The sequence below is a fragment of the Cololabis saira genome, chromosome 4, assembly GCF_033807715.1.
Source record: "Cololabis saira isolate AMF1-May2022 chromosome 4, fColSai1.1, whole genome shotgun sequence".
NCBI lineage: Eukaryota > Metazoa > Chordata > Actinopteri > Beloniformes > Belonidae > Cololabis > Cololabis saira.
Window position 1 is genome coordinate 34,234,444 of NC_084590.1, and position 17,520 is coordinate 34,251,963.

Below are 17,520 nucleotides of genomic sequence, written 5' to 3' on the forward strand. Positions count from 1 at the left end.
CACTGGGTCTTTCTGACTCCACGGTCTAAACTATTACAGGTAATGATTTCCTGTTCTATCTGTTAATCACAGGCTCAATGTTAATTGCCAACTTTTAAGGCTTGACACCTTGATTATTTCTTTTACCTGCATTAAGCAACCCCCACAGATGGATGAATGGATCACCTATCCACTTGCCATGGATCTCTTTAACAAGCACCTTAATGACTCAAACGTGAGGCAGACTGCTCTGACTAAAACAGCGAGAGACATGTATTAAGGAAGCATGTCAAATCTTCAGATATCTGAACTGTCTCTCTAAAGTCAGACAGGGAATCTGGAGGAGATACCAGATCAAACAGAGGGGAAAAAATATGCTAAAATATATCTGTCATTCCATGTGTGGCAGCAGTCTGAGAAATGTGGGTGGATCTTTTCCAAGCGTAACTTTTCAGTACACTTCAATGCAGTTCTCAGACATGGTTCACCCTAAAAGACAAGACACCTAACCAGAAAGGGAGAAAGTGAGCAAAGGTGTACATACAGTCCAGTCCAAGGAGGAGAAAACAGGTACAACAGCAGAGCTGTGAGCCCCGGGTGAAAAACCAGCAGCACATCTATCCTAAGAATAAGGAACACGCTTTTAAGAGCAGCAAGGCACTAATTCTGGAGAGAAAACCGAGCAGACAGCTATTTAGATAGAGAAAAGCAACATTAAAGGGGATATGGCTGCAGGTTTCAGTCTTGAGTCTCCCCGGGTGGTTTGACCAACATGTCACATGCTGACCAGGTAAACGTGGACAAAAGACCCTAACGAGCCACAGGGGGAACGAGTGATTCACACAAGTATTGCTGTGGACCCCAGTAGACATGCACAGTTTGTCTTTAGCTCAGGATGTCAAGCAAGTTTTCCTATGTGCACAAGATAAACAATAAAATAATACTATGTTATATCCAATATTACTATACACAACAAAATGCTGGGGTTTTTTTCTCCAGGAAACAGCAGGAGGATGACAAATAATTAACAAAAACGGAATGGGATCCTTTTTAAATGATGTTTTGTTCATTTGAACTTCAAGATGGCACTATCATGTAAATTTGCAGCTACATGAAATATTGATTAGATACAAGAGGCAGAAGGAGACTTGCACAGTGTTTCTATTTGTATTGATGCTTCCAAGATTGACGACCACAAACCACCAAAATGTGTATTGAAAGATTCCCAGTGTTGGTTAGGTACTGTAACATCTGTCCAATATCTTCTCATATTTGTGTAAAAGTAATTTTGTATTTTAGCTTCTTTTGTGGCACAAAGTACAGACTTTCTTATCAACCATGCAGGCGATGGTTTTGTGATTTTTTATCACGCTATTCAACTATTATGTTTTTTCTTATGATGTTGTGGATTTGGGTAAGCAGTACAGTGGAAGTGAGCGTAATATTGTGATAGAAATTTGGCACTGATCTCTTGTTTGGTAATGCTCTTAAGATCTCCAATGAGATTAAATATTTAAGCCATTACATAAGCACTGATCTTTGAGATGATAAGGATATTTATAGACCACGGCACCCTGTTCACTGTCTGTTGGAGGATATTCTTTACCTCCCTCTCATTTATCTTCTCACCTGTGTGGACATTTACAGAAAAGTACAGCAGCTTACATTATACACGATGGAGACGTGATGACAGTGTGAGGCTGCTGCTAAAAAACCTCAAGTAGCTTCGGCACAGTAAGATACTTAATATTTAGTCTGAATTCATGAGGTGAATCAATTATTAAAAGGCTTCTAGTGAACAAGTTTTACTTGCAGCTTAAAATTTGCAAATATAATGTGCCTTAAAAAACAAAACTGATTCATTATGCGAAAGGTCTGAGCTAATGAGTTGCAAGAGAGATTCCATTTTCAGAGTCCATGGGATTTGATCAGATATTTGTCGGATCATTTTTTTTGCACCTCTTTGACTCCAATATCAATACTCATAAAAACTTTAATGATAGTTTTTTTAATTTTATATCTAAGTGCTGAAGAAGCAAAACGTCTGGTATCCCTCACTTATCTTTATGTTAACATCCTCTCTTATTGAAATGAGCTGAACTCTTTGAGTGGGAGTGTATCCAGTTTCACTGCTGGTCACCAGATGTCACTGTAGCACAGCAAAGATCAATAAGTCTCCCCCGGCATTCAGGGGAGGCTTTGCTAACGTCCCATATCTGTTCAGAGACACTGTTGGGGGACCTAACTGTTTTATTGTTCAGCGCGTATTTGTTCTGTGTGATAGACGCGGCCTGTTACGGTGTACAGCAGTGACCTTAGCTGTGGATGACAGGCTTTGAAAGCGAGTATGATGCCAATCCTCATAGTGTGAGCTTGTAGTCACAGAATGCCCATCCAATCACGGTTTAAAGAGAGTTGAGTGGCTGGAGGATAATCGGAGGGAATCGGGCAAGGTTGTCCAAAGTGCCTGGGGAATTGTTGCTTTGTTAGATTTTATTAAAGTGTTTCCCCCCCAGATCAAAACAGCCTCCCTTTCACAGCTGACTGAAAGGCTCGGTCTGTGGCAAAAACCATTAAGAGAGCCTGCGGACTCAAAGCAATGTCTCCTGGCAGCTCTGCATTGCTCCTGGAGCAGTTAGCCATTGTTTATTCATTGCCACATTGGCATTCAGAGTGCATCCTCACTGTTCTCTCTCATAACCAACAAGTTGCAATTTTCATGCATGTGAAGGTTGAAGGCAAATTATTTATGGGAGACCGGACCTGAGGAAAGTGAACGGCTCCTGGCAAAACGGTTTACGTTGGGAAGCAATCCCTTTCTTGAGGCTGTTGAATTTGCTGGATCACAACGAGATATGGATGTATTATTCAACTTTTCAAAGAAAGAATTGCTGCCCCACCGAACCGCTTTCTGGACATTGTGATGAATTTGAGACGTGCCACCTTTCAGGATCATGTTAGAGTCTTATTTTTCAGCAGAGGGGGAGGGGGGGGCAAATGAAAAGAAAGGGGGATGGAGACTGGAGGGGTGGTTTTGTGGTATCTTAACTGTTTTTTTTTTGTTTGTTTTTTTACTTCCCAGCACTGCACCGGAGGTTTTAAAGTACGCAATGCTTGACAAAATTGCCTGAGCATGTCTTGATGTGCCTAAGTTGGAAGAAATGTAAACTTAGTTGTGGTTCAGTTGTGAAGGAGAAGAACTTTCACCTCTGTGAGAAATTATTCCACAACATCTGGCGTGGTCCAGATGCAGCGACGGGATGTGTGAAGCGCTCGGTGCCAAACACCAGCAGGGAGAAGGTGAAAGGACTGTCGCCTCTCTGGGGGCGGGTGATTTGCAGGATAACAGTTTCCCTACACACACGCTGGGATGACTCTTCAGAGTTGGACAGAATTGTGTGTTGTGACTCTTTAAATTCTGGGGGAACAATTTACAATCCTTAATGGTTCTGACTGTGACTGCAGACTGCAGATCTATTAGTAATATAGCACATGGCAGTGGCTGTGTTTCTCTGGTTCACAGCACTTTAGTGGCTCCATAAAGAACCATTTTTTGGTTGTTCATTACAGTGTAATGTTCCATTACAAAACATTATTGGAACTTTATGAATGTAGACTTCCTCATTGTTTCTTTGATGGATCTTGACTGTGAAGCGCAGAGCATATTTAAATAGTAAGATGGTGGTGTAAAAGCTTCTTCTTTTAAAATATTCCCTTAGAATAATGAATTCTGCCCAGGCTTATTTTGGAGTTTGTATCAGACTGAATATGGGTTGATGGGTTTTTTTCTTCTTTTTTTCCTCTTGAATATGTATTAAGAAATGTTGTGTTTAAAAATTCTGCCACTGCACTTGGAAAGCAATGGTTGCTTAAAATTGATGTTTTTTTCGTGAGCATATAAAGCAGTATCTCAGCTTATTACAAGGTAAAACATCAATTCTGGTGTTTTCGCTTGTTCAGCAGCAGCAGAGAAGTCAAATTGGCACTCTGCCCCCTTTGACTTGATGCATATTGTCCTCAGCGGTAATGGTTCACAGATGTGCTTTACCAGAGCTAAACAATAGGATGGCAGCTTCTACTTCAAGGCGCAGTCATGTTATCTTTTTGGCGTTTCGCTGATTATACGTTTAGGAGAAGCTGCAGTCGGCTCCGTCTCAATCACCACTGCATTTCACATTTTTGTATCCTTGTTGTGTAAAATGTAGTGTGGTGCTTTCCTAAATGTTACGTGCATGACTTAATTACATAGTTATCATGACAAAGGATTTCCGTTTAATTAAGGTAACAAAGGGAACCTTGTTAATACTTTGGATAACCAACTGAGCTCTGGGTGTAAGCAGAGTGGAGTATTTTATTCATGCGTATCCACGGTTTCGGGAAAATAAAAATCAGCTGCTTTGGAGAGGTTGCAGCGGGGGGGAGTAGAGTGGCGACTCTATGCTTTATGATTGAATAAGTGATTAGATCTCAGCTTAACACAAAGAATCTGCATTCGCGGTAATGGCCAAATGTTAGAGATTAGTCCTCTAATTGGACATTTACATGCATAGAAAAGTGACGAAGCAACTGTAGATCGCGTGTGAGTCCATACAATGCACGGCTTAGTTTGTGTTTCAAATAATACCCTTGACCTTTGGAAGATGAATACTAACCGGAGAAGCAGAATTTATTACACAAGCTGTTGCAGTTGACTCAAAAGGTAACCACCTGTTGAGTGGGCTTCAGGGGCGTGATCATGACTGTTGCAAAATTTAAATCCATGAATTAGGCATTTCTGATGAGGAAATGAAAAAAAACAACAACAGGTTTCCGGGAAAGTTTGTTTTATCCATTACAGGAAAACATTCGGGGTTGCAGTAGCTCAGGTGGTAGAGCGGGTCATCCAATGGTCGGAAGGTCGGCGGTTCAAATCCCGCTCTGTCCCAGTTTGCTGTCGTAGTGTCCTTGGGAAAGACACCTTTACCCACCTTTAGGGCTGTTCGATTTTGCCCAAAAATAAAATCTCAATTTTTTTCTCTCAAAATCCGATTTTCGATTACGATAACGATTACGATTATTTTGTGAATTGACAAAAGGCAAAGAAATGATTTCAAATATGCTGTTTTTTTATTGAACATTTGCCCCATTGGGCTTTAAGTGCAAACTTTGCTCTTATTAAACCAAAAATGAATGAATAGAGTGCAAAACTCTGTAAAATAAGTTGAAAAAAAGTTTTAAAAAATATAATAAAATATAAAGTTTTATCTCTGAAAAAAAAAATCAGCAAATCAGCACTTGCAAACATACAGTAAGTTATATTTCCAATTAAATAAAACAAGACATTTTCTAATTAAACTAAACTGCGTCTTTGCATGCTAAATAATAATGCAACCCATGAAGGAGGTAGAGGTGTGTAATGTCAGACATTACATTTGCAAGTTTTTTGCAAGGAACACGAGCCGGTCTACCGCATCTGGCTTGAGGGATGCCCGGTGGCATCTTACAACGCCGGCTCCTACACTAAAGAGCCTCTCCGATGGGGCACTTGTCGCAGGTATTGAGAGGTATTTCCATCAATCATTAATATGTGTGCAGACAAGGTAAAAAAAAATTAAAAAAAGAAGTGAAAATCGATTTTACGAGTTTCACGTTTTAACATCGTTCTAATTACATAATCGCGATTACGATTTAAAATTGATTAATCGAACAGCCCTATCCACCTTGCCTCGTGTGAATGTGTTTGAATGTGTATGAATGTTTGGTGGTGATCGGAGGGGCAGTATGGCAGCCACGCTTCCGTCAGTCTGCCCCAGGGCAGCTGTGGCTACAAAACGTAGCTTACCACCACCAGTGAGAATGTGTATGAATGAATAATGATCTCTGTAAAGCGCTCTGGGTGCCTTGAAGGGCGCTATATAAAACCAGGTCATTATTTGTACATGCAACCTCTATTGCATGACTTCAGCGTAATCGTTAGATGAAAGGCCAGAAACACAAGCCCACACTGAGTATCACAGCTACTAATGCCGTACCACGGTCACAGTCTGCTTTGTTGATTTATGTTTGCTCAGTGACCCGTAAGTCAGACCCTTTATATACCATGTCACATATGTGAAAGGCAGTATCAAGATTATACAGTATGCTGGAAATAAAACGAAAACTATCTTGGTACTTCCATCCATGTGGGCATTTAGCCTGTCTAGCTTCATGCTCCACCCTCAGCTACTTCCCGAGTATTTCATTTATATATTTCAGACCTGAATAAAATTTCCACATTACCAAAGCAAGCAGGCTTGAAAATAATTTGTCTTTCTGACATGCCCTTTTAAATCAAATATTATGCTTTAGGGTAGTGGATAAATCTTGTATAATCAAAATATATATATATATATTTAAGGTCTCATGCACCACAAAAAAATAATGGGCAGTGGATAAAAGTGAACCTTTTTGTCTATATTTTACGCTCTCATAATAAAGTCTGCGTTTGGGATAATCCTTCAGGCGTCGGCCCGAGTAGGTAATCGTGCTTCAATCAAAACTTTCTCGCCATTAATCAGAGGTGAATAACGCTTAGCAGTTAGATCAGCTTGAGACTGAGAATATAACAATAATTTAATGGGACTTAATGTTTTCACTCGTATATAGAGTAGAAGGTGACAAACTATCTCAAACAGAGGTAAAGGACCTAATGATGTGTTTACACGTAATTATGGACATTACTGAAGAGCTTTGCTCACCCTCACATTTGCCATAATAACTCAGGGTTTATAATGGAAATTCTTGAAATGACACATTATTATTGGTGCCGCTGCCATTGCTCAAAACGCAAATTAACCACGTTATAAAAAATGTGTCCTATCTGGTTCCCATTAAATTGTTTCTTTTGTTGTTTTCTGCACTCGTTTTTCTTGTCTCACCAGTTCTGCAGTTTCCTTTGTTTTTTTTGTTCACATCAGAGTGAAACGGTGACTCTGGGTGCTTGCAATATTTAAGTTCAAGCGTACATGTCTGACAATAAAGCGATAGCACAGGAATTGTTCTTCAGATCACAGCTCCCCTGATCTTTCGGGAGCTCGTCGCGCTGCATGTGTGTCATCTCAACAGTTGAGTCCAAGAGTGACGGCCGCGCTGGCGAACTATATACACAGCTCTGTTCGGCAGTGTTTCACCAGCTAAAAATGAGATCCTTTGCACAGCTGAGCAAAGGAACTGAATGACAAACACTACACTGTATTTGTCTGTCAACTTCTTTATCCAGATTTTCTTAATTTACTCTGCCAAGCCAAAATTCAACAACACACTTGCTGAAATTTTACCTCACCACAAAAAGCAAGAAGAAGTGATCTCTTTTCTTTCACAAGCCAAAATCCTTGCTGAAAGATGCAAACACGGCTTGTTATGGGGACTGAAATAGCAACTTCTTCTTGAGTTTGTTGTGATTCTGGATTTAAGTTTTAAGTACGTTTCTTAAACATCACGAATAAGCCATTAGATTTTTTTTCTTCAATTTAGAACAATGTAGGAGCAAACTATAACTTTGCCATGTGAGATTAAAGCATAATGGCATTGTAAAGTAGGTTCAGACTAGGGATGGGCGGTATCGACTAAAAAATGTATCACGATAATTTCTGGCATTTATCCCGATAACGATAAAAATGATGATAAAAAAAATACCAATTCAACTCCACCTTTGTAACTATAAATCTATCACCACATTCAGTCTTTGGAGCCCCCAAATCACTGCTCTAAAAGAATACTGAATGCTACTAAACGTCATCAATGGGAATTTAGCGTTCTTTCTTTCTGGCTCCTTCCTTCCTTCCTTCCTTCCTTCCTTCCTTCCTTCCTTCCTTCCTTCCTTCCTTCCTTCCTTCCTTCCTTCCTTCCTTCCTTCCTTCCTTCCTTCCTTCCTTCCTTCCTTCCTTCCTTCCTTCCTTCCTTCCTTCCTTCCTTCCTTCCTTCCTTCCTTCCTTCCTTCCTTCTTTTTTCTCTTCCTTCCTTCCTTCCTGCACATGTACGTTGTGCGTCGATTTAACGCTGTCTTCGCTTTACACAAAAACGTCATCAAGGGGAATTTATCGTTTTTACCGTGAGATGACAAATTCTTACCGTGGGGAATTTTTTTGACGGTATATCGTGAACGGTAAAATATGGCCCATTCCTAGTTCAGACTAGGATACTCTCGCAAGAAGGTTCCTGGTTCAACTCCCAGCAGGCGTCTTTCTATGTCGATTTCACACGTTCTCCTTGGCTTGTGTCCGGGCACTCTGGCTTCCTCCCGCAGTCCAAAAACATATATATTAGGTTGATTGATGAGTTTCAGGGCAGCACGGTGGCTTAGTGCAGTGGTTCCCAACCTGGGGTCCGGGTCCCCCCTGGGGGGGCGCCAAAGATCTCTGGGGGGGGGCGTGAAACTTTGTCTGCTTTGAAATGATGCAGTTGTAAAAATTATATTTGCGAATGAGTCATTCATAAGACATTGTTGGGAATAATTTATGAATGTCTTGAATATCTTTTGTGTTTTTTATACACTGGTGACAAACACAGGAAATTATTCCATTCCTTATTATTATATCATCACTCAACATTTAATCTGCTCCGACAGGTTGTTAAAGGAAACATGTTAAAAATGTTGGTCTCATATTTAAAGAGATATTTTTCAGAAATATTTTTATTTCCTTTTATGTCCTTTTGTGCGTATTTTATACATTGGTGACATTGGAGAAAAACAAAGTCATATATATACAGAGTAAACCAAAGAGAAATGTATCAAAAAAACATAATTAATGTTCATTTTTTCAGTTAAAGACTATTTTGCTGCTAGTACGTACGGGTCAGGGGGCCCGGCTGGTCTTAGACACAAGTAGGGGGGGAACAAGGAGAAGTGGTTGGGAACCACTGGCTTAAGGCTCAGTTATGGTTCTGCGTCAAAATGACGCCGTGCCTACGGCGTGTGGTTTGGATCGACGCAGAGGACACGCCGTCACCTGCGCCGTCTCTGACGTGCACCTCCTGAAAATTGTAACTACGCGTCGAGGAGACGCCGAGCACACGCAGACCGAGAGGGCTGTGATTGGTTCGTTTGAAAGCGAAGCATTTCCGGTTTCCGGTTTGAATCAGTAGTGAACTTCCAGGGCTCTTTTCTTCGTTTATGTATGATTTTTTTTGTTTTTGTTTTTTGCACAATAGTTGTCCTTATTTCTTTGATTTACTGTGACCGGAAAAAGTCGGATAAACCATTCAGAAAAAGATCGCTAACTAGTGGCCGCGGGGGGTACTGAAGGGTGAAGTCTGAAGGGTTCAGCACGGCGTCACGGCTGCGGCGTGTGCTCTGCGTTGGTGTGACGCAGAACCATAACTGAGCCTTTAGTGGTTAGCACTGTTGCCTCACAGCGAGAAGGTTCTCGGTTCGACTGGCGGGGTCTTTCTGTGTGGAGTTTGCATGTTTCAAAGTTTTATTTAGATGGTACAATGCATATTAATGCACACTACAATAAGCAGTGTGAATACACGGGTTTTAGCAGATATGCTAGTTTCCACCCGCAGTCCCCACAAACAAACTCACACCTACGGGCAATTTAGAATCATCAATTAACCTAGCATGCATGTTTTTGGACTACCGGAGTACCCGGAGGAAACCCACGCAAGCACGGGGAGAACATGCAAACTCCACACAGAAAGGTCCTGCTGGGCCTTGGAGTCGAACCGGGAACCTTCTTGCTGTGAGGCAACAGTGCTAACCACTAAGCCACCGTGCTGCCTGTTTCTCCCTGTGCTTGCGTGGGTTCTCTACCGGGTACTCCGGCTTCCTCCCACAGTCCAAAAACATGCATGCTAGGTAAATTGAGGATTATAAATTGCCCGTAGGTGTGAGTGTGTCTGGTTGTTGGTCTGTATATGTGGCCCTGCGATGGACTGGCGGCCTGTCCAGGATGAACCTCTGGCTTCTGCCTGTAATGGGTTGGGAGAGGCTCCATCAGGCCCCCCTGACCCTGTATAAGAGGAAGTAGGTATAGAAATGCATGAGTAGACACACATTTTATTGTATTAAATTAAAGTTTAATTTATTATTAGGTCTTTGATACAAAACAGAAAAAAAAAACATGAGATGAAACAATAACCCATTTACTTGCAATGAGCATAAGTTCTGAATAGTGATGGGACTTTGGTTTTACTAAAGATAACTAACCCAAGTGATTTTTTTTTTTCAATCTACCGTCCTTGAATAGCAGATAATGAAAGTTTTTGTTCTATAAAATCATGAATCAGTTCTCTACTCTTGATTTAGGTTTTTTTTTGATAAGGTTGCTCCATTTTACTTCGGAGAACAGAACAAGAACGACAATCAGCCGCTACGGTCTGCACACCGAACACGAAGCAGCTGAACGACATCATGGATCAACAGGACAGCAACATGACCGGCCTGCATGCAGGAAGAATCTACATGATTCTCACTGGTTACTAGCAAATGAAGCTTCAAAAGAAAATACTGTCCTTTTTGATGAACCGTCTCAAACAAACCAGCTTACAGACAACACGCTCAGCTGCAGACTGGCAGTTGTATTGTTCTTTTAATTACACACTAAAATGAATTGCTGAGTTTACTTTAATGGTTGTTAATATACGGTATATGGGCAGCCAACCACAATAAAGTCCTGAAAACATTTTACTGCGCTTGTTATCGCTCACATAAATGAACAAAACCTCCAGGCTTTGCATGTTTTACAGAATTTTTACCTTTCTAATTTGTTCATTTTCATATATTTATATTTATTTTGGAGGGTGTATTTCACGGGACATGAGTAAAATCTCGGATTTAGCAGTGGATTTCTTTGTGAGAAAGGCAGGTCAGGCGGCTCATGTGTGGTTCTTAAAGGCTGGAAGAACCAATCCTGATTACCTATGTGGCGAGGCTTTACGGATCATTTGCATGCACTGTGAGGAGCCAATTAAAAAAGAGCCTATCAAGCTATGAGGAGAAAAAATTAAATGAGTGAGATTAGTAGAAACAAAGAGGAGAAAGTGCCTGACTGACATATTGTGGCTATGGTTGCGATGGAGACGCATCAGATTCTGTAATTTTAAGGCCAACAGAAATCTTTTATTTTGTTTTTTATTTCTTTTATTTTGATGAAAAACTACGACGGAGTATTAGGGCCAAACTAAGACAAAAAAAATTGGAAATTATGAGAATAAAGTCATAATATAATGAGAATAAAGTCGTAAAATTACGAGAATAAAGTCGTAATGTTGTGAGAATAAATACACTGCATAAAAAAGTAGGTTTTTCTAGTTTTTTCAAGCTTTTTTCTATTTGCTAAAATTCAAAATAAAATATTTGATACTTCAGCATTTGAGGCTTTTTCTTCTTTTAACACTTAAGCCTCGATTAAGGTTCTGTTTTTAAAAGTTTTTAAAGCAGGAAAACGTGCACGTTAATTCAACAGGGTGGTCAAGAATGGAGCTGGCAGGAATGTTGTTGGGATACATCGCCTTCAAGTCAAAGATTTTGACAAGTTTTTATTGAATTAAAGTTGGTCTAAATCAACTGAAAGTTGAAAGAAATTGACAAAACAGCTGAAACGAGAAAAGAAATCAGCATTTTCTGGAGTTTTCCTGTGCCTCATTGCCTGTGTGGGCATTAAAGCCAACATTTTTATCAAATATCACATAAACTGAGAAGGTAAATGCTGGAACAAGAGATCAAACACTCTTTTCACTGTGAAAATCTCTCTGAAAGTTTCTACTTTTCTTTCTTAGTTTCCTTTGCCTCTGTCCTCATGAGGCAATACCGTGTGGCATTATCTCTAATTGCCGTTACAAAGACAGTGACTTGATTGGTTATGGAGCATGAAAAAGATAACTTCTAACTCATCCATATCTTTCCAAACGGGACTGAATTTAAGTTGAAGCTCATTCAAGCTGATGAACTTCATCCCATGATGCTTTTCTTTTCCAGGTGGAGGGAGTGTGCTAGAATTCAATGGCAATTTAATTAAAACATGTAAATTTTAATTACCTAACTAATTAATAAGTGAAAGTAGACTGAGTGATAAATTGAGGTGGCGGTGTTCCTGCAGCAGCCCACCAGTTCACTCCGGCTCCGTGCGACTGACTTCAAGGCTTTGTTGGGAGATGTTTTAGATAGCAACAGGCTGCCCCACGAAAATAGAACGCTTTCATTTTCTGACAGCAGAAACACATAAACAAAACACAGGTGGAAAAAAAAAGACATCCATCCAGGAGTGACAGCATCACACAAAAGCTGTATGACTAAATAAACTTGCGCAGCCGCAGCTGCTTCTAGTGTTGTGGTTTTGTTTTGTGATGAAAATATCTTTCTGAGTGATCAGAAATGGCTGTCTTAAGTGATTCAAATTACCGGTGCTTTAAATTAATTATGCATCGACATAAAAACGATAGAAAGATTACATGCAGACATAGCAGAAGAAAAGATGAGAGGAGAAGATTGGGAAATGTTTGCTTTTCTCATTGTATGTGGGCGGCAGCTGTGAAGCGGAACATCAGGGTAAATTTGCCAAAAGAAAACTTCGATTAGCTTTTGCAGTGAGGAGTCACCTTGAGATTTGGTTGGGGGAACATCAGAGGATGCTGTCGGAAGCTTAGGCTCAGCAGATAATTACAGACTTCCTGTCTAAAACATTTAACCTTTTTTTTTTTCGGAGGAGAGAGAAAAGTATAAACAAAGCCACTTTTTTTTTTTTTTTGCAATTATGTTTCTCATTAATTCCACCTAAAACTTCCACATCAACCTCCAACACATTTCCTCCCTCTGGTGACACCAATCTCTGGTTAAATATCAGAATATTAAACATCAAGGAGCAACATCGCTGACATTAGAGCCCACAGTGCTGTTAACAGCATCTTTCAGGTTCGGAGTTAATCACCTCACAAACACAAGTCTTTTCTCTCTGACACTTTCACACAGGATTAACAGGCAAGGCTGTGTGTGTGTGTGTGTGTGTGTGTGTGTGTGTGTGTGTGTGTGTGTGTGTGTGTGTGTGCTTTAATTAATGCAGATTTCTCTGGGTCATACAGCAGCAGTTGGAGATAATTGTAGTGTGGTTATCACAGGCTTCAGGTGCTTGTCCTTCATCATTGTTGAAACGACCAGCTCATCTGTTTCACGGAACATGACTTAGCATATCCCCTAACAATAAAAGTCATACATTATTAGGTGGGACAAAAAATTAAACATTCAAAATAATTCATCAAGTTTCAGTGCTTATACAGACCACCTGCAATACTGGAGCAAGATATTTAGCCCCTGACTGGTGGCACTTCATTTCAACTTAAAGGTATTGTGACATGAAAAACACATTTTTCTTGATTTTTTGTGTTTTGTTGGGTGTCTTGACATCAATTACACTCAAAAAACAACGAACTTTTAACATTCAGTGTATTGTGTGCTTTCTGGGATTTTCCGCATAACTGTGCAAAAACGGCGCATCTGGTTTGGTGGCGGGTCGTTACGTATAAACCCGCTAAATCACCGCCCCCTCCACCCAGCTCCCTGTCTCCTCTCCTCTCCAGCGCACCATAAAGGCTGATTTATGGTTCCGCGTTACACCGACGCAGAGCCTACGGCGTAGGGTTACGCGGCAACGCGCACCGTACGCTGAACCCTACGGCGTAGGCTCTGCGTCGATTTAACGCGGAACCATAAATGAGGCTTAACAAGGAGCTGTTTGGAGCCTCTTTTGTTCTGATCACCGGAGGAGAACTGCTAAGAAGACCCGCGGCCACTGACTGGACTTAAGATAAGGAGACACTGCTGCTTGCATGCCTTTATTTTTATGATTGTTTGCTGTGGTTCGCCCTCCTGCTTTTCCGTGCTTCGCCTGTCGCTCCCGGCTTAACTCTCCGACGCCGCTGTGAGCGTATGGCTGGAGGAGGAGTAGGTTGGGAGGAGGAGCGGAGCAATGATTGACAGGAAAGGGGGAAAGGAAGCATTTTTCACGGCGCAAAAAAACACTGTCATAAAAAGCCACTCTTTTAGACACATTTGAGGGATGTTGGCCAAGACTTTTAATAGTGTTAAAAGCATGTTAAAAATGATGTCACAATACCTTTAAAGTTAAAAGTGGTACAAGAAGTACAAATGAAAGCAGACGCTGAGACTTGTTGTTTATGTATTGTGGTTTTGGAAAAATAAACTATTTTAAATGATTATTAACATTAAGCATATGCATATCACCTTGAATAAAGAGACACTAAAAGTTTTTGGTGCACACGGAGCAGGGAAATTAAAATAATGGGATAAAGCCAGACAACATTTTCCTCGTACAGTACTTAAGTGTATTACAGAGTACGACAGTGTTTTACTGTCCTTGGGGTCTCTTAGGTTATCTGCAATCAGACACATCCAGGTGTTGTCACTGAGCGCTGTGCGCAGGCAGAACATTTTTTAACTTCAGTGCACAGCGCTGGGATGGCGGGCACATCCTTGCTCTTGAAATATTACTCAGCTTACCGATGTTTTTATTTCGTATATTGTTTGATATTCAAGACTGAAACACTATCCTTGTCGATTTCTTATTTTCAGGTTAAGGAATTTTATGCTGTATGCACCCTGCATAAAATGTAAACTATCAGCCGATGAAGTGAAACACAGTGATTATTTTATGGCTTATGTTTGGAAGCCATCATTTCTTAAGTTTCATATCTGGGTACTCTGGGGAGAAAAGAAAAGGGGGGGGAAACCCTGATGGTCTGAGTGACTTTGATTGCCTAATGATTGATTAAGAGCATCTCCAGAGTGTCTGGAAGAGGAGCTGTGGGGAATGTGATCTGTTCCTGGTATGGAATAATTTTTAGAGGCCAAAAGTGGTTCATTTAAAAAGCTTTTAACGGGTGACCAGGTCAAGAGTAACTGCACTACACCGACTATTGAAAATAACTTTTCGGCTCATTTGCCAATGGCAAGTAAACTTTTTACAAGCCATATTTCCTGAGAATATAATTAGATTGAAACTGAGGACCTCCAATTGTTACTATGGAAACTCAACTTTAGCATCAATATAGACACATAATAATGATACATAACCCTCAAATTATAATATATAGCTGCCAAAAATATGGATATAGAATGCTCTTATTTTATTTGCTGGTTTCATCTTGTCTGTAACCCACTCATCCTTTTCCACCAAACCGGTCCCATGGCCGGTTCTGTGCCAGTGCTGAGTTTGGAACCGGGCTTTCTGTTTCCACTGACAAAGAACTGGTTCCGGCCAGAAAAAACAGTTCCAAAGTAGCACCAACTCTTTGCTGGGCCAGAGGAAAGAACCGCTTACGTAAGAGGAGGGGGCAGTTTTTAAGACGAACGGCAACACAGTAGCAAGACTGCAAGTAGGCGCAATTTTCAAATAAGCGATGAATTAATATGCAAAGCAAAGCAAAGCAAAGCAAAGCAAAGCAAAGCAAAGCAAAGCAAAGCAAAGCAAAGCAAAGCAAAGCAAAGCAGCAGTGGTCTGAGGAGGAAACAACTGTCTGTTATCGATATGGTCCACCGGGGGGGATTCGCAGACCAAGTCCGTATTAGAGCAAATACGTTGTTGTTGCTTCAATTTTGGCACCAATGCAAATGTAGCAACGTAACCGTTTGCAGCGACGTAATGATGTGGCTGCCCTTAGCACCAGAGCTATGAAAAAGCAAATCGCTTTTCGAAAGATGAATGAGTTGTGAACCAGAGCCCCCACTAGCCCTGGAACCGGTTTGGTGGAAAAGGGGTATGGGGCCACACGTGTAAAATCCTGTGTGAAACCGAGAATCACAGCACTGAAATTGTATGCATGTGCATGCGTGTGATTTCAGCCATAAATGGAAGTGGCCACTACTATACTTACCATTTGCATTTAAAAACACTTTGCATTTAAAAACACCAAGCACACTTTTATCAAATGTGAAACTCTGATGTTCCATCATTAGAGTGAAAAAAAGAATGTCTTTATTTAGTGGTCTCGCTGTTTTTTGAAGCAGCGAGTCTCCTCCAAGTCCCGCATGGCTGACTGAACCCTGTCTCTAAAGGGAGAGTTCAGCCACCCTGCAGTGGAAACTCTTTTTAGCCACTTGTATTAATGATCTTCTTTTCTCTGGCCCATTCATAATGATGGCTGAGGGCAGGAATAAAGATTGACTAGTAAATAGAGAGTGATGTATTTTTGGTCAGCTCTCTCTCCATCACAACAAACAGGTACAGGGTCTGGTATACTGCAGACTCTGCATTGATCCACCTGTCAGTTTCTGGCTCTATTCCTCTCTCACTTGTTAACAAGACCTTGAGGTAGTCCAAGTCCAGGCAGAACCTCATTGCCACTCTGAAGAGGGTATGCCGACCTTTTCGGACCCATAAATCTTCTCTCAGCTTTGGAGTTGCTGACTCTCATCCCCGGCTGCTTCACACTGGGCTAGGGTTGCCACCTTTCAGAAATAGAAATAAGGGACGCCCTGATTTCAGCAGCGCAGGAGCCAAAATAAAAGCCCCAAAACTTCTAAACTGAATAAAAATGTGTTTATTTTATATGAAAAAACAAAATGCTTTGATTTAAAGTTTAAAGTGCTTTAATAGCATTGAACTTGCATGACTGTACAGACAGACAACCATACTAGCAACTGAAATATCCTCCTATGCTATGTATGTCCACATCAGCCAAGATGTAATATAGCCTACAGGTGAAGAATATGGTGTAAAAGTTAATTTATTTCAATAATTCAACTAGAATATGGTGTAAAAGTTAATTTATTTCAATAATTCAACTAGAATATGGTGTAAAAGTTAATGAAAATACGGTACAAATCGTGTCCCGTATTAGTTCAATACGGGACGCAACATTTTTTTCTCAAATAAAGGACAATTCCGTATTTTACGGGATGGGTGGCAACCCTACACTGGGCTACAGTTAGCCACACAGCTCGGGTTAGAGGTGAAGGTGCCTGCACAAGGATGCCAACAGGACCAAGTCATTCTGTAAAAGCAGAGATGAAATCTTGACACGCAGCACGGTTGCTTGGTGGTTAGCACTGTTGCCTCACAGCAAGAAAGTTCCTTCGACTCCCGGGCCCGGTGGGGGTCTTTCTGTGTGGAGTTTGCATGTTCTCCCCGTGCTTGCGTGGGTTCCCTTCGGGTACTCCGGCATCTTCCCACAGTTCAAAAACATGCATAGTAGGTTAATTGATGATTTTAAATTGACCGTTGGTGTGTGTGAGTGTGCGTGGTTGTCTGTCTATATATGTGGCCCTGTGATAGACTGGCGGCCTGTCCAGGTTGTACCCCTGCCTCTCGCCTGTAATGAGGTGGGATAGGCTCCAGCAGACCCTCGTGACACTGCAAAGGATAAAGCTGGTATAGAAAATGGATGGATGGATGGAAATCTTGACACCACCAAACAGAAAACCCGCCGTCCACTAGCCACACCTAGGAATTCTGTGGATAAATGTTACGCAGAGAATCAGTAAAAAAAATGCTGTCTATTCAGAGTCCAACTCCTATCGGAAAGAAATCAGATTTACTACCAGCGATATAGACCAAACTCATATTCTGT